The following is a 2,500-nucleotide window of genomic DNA, read 5'->3' as shown; positions in this document are numbered from 1 at the left end:
GAATCGTCGCGACCGCTGGGGGGACAACATACAATATTCACTGACACGTGGAAATGATGAAAAGATTCTTTTTTTTTTTTTCGTTCTGTAAAACTGTGCCGACCGACGGACGCACGTAAATCTCTCTGCCTCACATGCGCTTCCTCTTATCGTCGTCGTCGTCGCGCTCTTCTCTACAATCTATCCTCATGGAATAGTGTCGATTCATTGTAGTAGATCTGTGCGACGTCGTGACACGACACATATGAGAAGGAAACGTGTTAGAGACCAGAGTTTTTAAAAGATTCAGTGTATTCGTATAATGTGTATAATTTTGATATTATATCATGAAAACGGTCGTTTCTAAAATTCTTTTTATTTTTCATTTATCATGTACAAAAAATACATAACCCGAGTATCGGTACGATCACTCAAACACCGGGCGTCGATCCCAATGTTTTACGATAATAATCGTTGAACAATACATACGTACACGTCGTGTGCGAAGTGTTATTTTAAAATAAACTCGATCTCGTTTAGAACGTTCGAATTCGTGACCGTGATGTGTCATTATGTGACGACGCCGCCGTCGCCGCCGCCGCCGCCGCCGCCGTCGCGATATATAAATATCGTCTCGATAAATATATAAAGCGCGGGGGAGCGCGCGAACGCGCGCGCGAGCGAGTGTCTCGTTTGAATTATAAAAGAGTCAACCGTTAAAATCTATCGCGTCTAACGCGATTGACGATACGGTAAGACGCTCGTTTCATACTGTGCGTATATGGTACATACATACATGCGTGCATGCATGCATGCGTGCGTGCGTGCGTGCCTCGCGTGTGTGTGTGTATTTTATATGTGAATATGAAACGAGAAGAGAGTTTGACGACTTCAACAAGTCTATGTTAGCTCCCTGGTTGATCCTGCCAGTAGTTATATGCTTGTCTCAAAGATTAAGCCATGCATGTCTCAGTGCAAGCCGTATTAAGGCGATACCGCGAATGGCTCAATATATCAGTTTTGGTTCCTTAGATCTTACTCAGTTACTTGGATAACTGTGGTAATTCTAGAGCTAATACATGCAATCAGAACTCTGACCAGTGATGGGATGAGTGCTTTTATTAGATCAAAACCAATCGACGGAGGGCGTCTCGTCCGAAGTCGTTAATTTTGATGAATCTGGATAACTTTTGCCGATCGCATGGTCCAGTACCGGCGACGCATCTTTCAAATGTCTGCCTTATCAACTTTCGATGGTAGTTTCTGCGACTACCATGGTTGTCACGGGTAACGGGGAATCAGGGTTCGATTCCGGAGAGGGAGCCTGAGAAACGGCTACCACATCCAAGGAAGGCAGCAGGCGCGCAAATTACCCACTCCCGGCACGGGGAGGTAGTGACGAAAAATAACGATACGGGACTCTTTCGAGGCCTCGTAATCGGAATGAGTACACTTTAAATATTTTAACGAGGAACAATTGGAGGGCAAGTCTGGTGCCAGCAGCCGCGGTAATTCCAGCTCCAATAGCGTATACTAAAATTGTTGCGGTTAAAAAGCTCGTAGTTGCATTTGTGCGCCGCGCTGTCGGTGCACCGCATCCGCGGTGATACTGACACGTCTGCGGAGCATATCGTCGGTGAGCCGGCGGTAAAACGCCGGTTCAATATCAAAATCCTATCGCGGTGCTCTTCAGTGAGTGTCGAGATGGGCCGACAATTTTACTTTGAACAAATTAGAGTGCTCAAAGCGGGCTCAAAATGCCGCTTGAATATTTCGTGCATGGAATAATAGAATATGATCTCGGTTCTATTTTGTTGGTTTTCAGAACTCCGAGGTAATGATTAATAGGGATAACTGGGGGCATTCGTATTGCGACGTTAGAGGTGAAATTCTTGGATCGTCGCAAGACGAACATCAGCGAAAGCATTTGCCAAAGGTGTTTTCATCAATCAAGAACGAAAGTTAGAGGTTCGAAGGCGATTAGATACCGCCCTAGTTCTAACCGTAAATATGTCATCTAGCGATCCGCCGACGTTACTACAATGGCTCGGCGGGCAGCTTCCGGGAAACCAAAGATTTTGGACTCCGGGGGGAGTATGGTTGCAAAGCTGAAACTTAAAGGAATTGACGGAAGGGCACCACCAGGAGTGGAGCCTGCGGCTTAATTTGACTCAACACGGGAAATCTCACCAGGCCCGGACACCGGAAGGATTGACAGATTAATAGCTCTTTCTTGATTCGGTGGGTGGTGGTGCATGGCCGTTCTTAGTTGGTGGAGCGATTTGTCTGGTTAATTCCGGTAACGAACGAGACTCTAGCCTGCTAAATAGGCGTCGTCATTTAGGTGTGCTCGATTTCGGTCGAGCAACTCACTGGCGGCGTATTAAAATTCTTCTTAGAGGGACCGGCGGCTTCGAGCCGCACGAGATTGAGCAATAACAGGTCTGTGATGCCCTTAGATGTCCTGGGCCGCACGCGCGCTACACTGAAGGAATCAGCATGTTCTCCCTGGCCTAGAGGC

The 2,500-nt window shown here is 46.9% G+C and overlaps 1 non-coding gene across 1 annotated transcript in view; it reads left to right on the top strand.

Annotated features, from left to right (window-relative positions):
* The first annotated feature begins 889 nt into the window (after positions 1-889).
* The window catches only part of LOC135194718 (small subunit ribosomal RNA), a 1,903-nt gene continuing 292 nt past the window's right edge, over positions 890-2,500 (top strand). Inside the window, exon 1 of the ribosomal RNA XR_010309943.1 lies at positions 890-2,500. This exon is cut by the window's right edge and continues 292 nt beyond it. This is a non-coding gene — a ribosomal RNA (small subunit ribosomal RNA).

The sequence above is a fragment of the Vanessa tameamea genome, unplaced genomic scaffold (genome assembly GCF_037043105.1).
Source record: "Vanessa tameamea isolate UH-Manoa-2023 unplaced genomic scaffold, ilVanTame1 primary haplotype ctg00000038.1, whole genome shotgun sequence".
Taxonomy (NCBI): domain Eukaryota; kingdom Metazoa; phylum Arthropoda; class Insecta; order Lepidoptera; family Nymphalidae; genus Vanessa; species Vanessa tameamea.
Note: the sequence above shows the minus strand (reverse complement) of the source record. Positions and strands in the feature narration are given on the sequence as shown.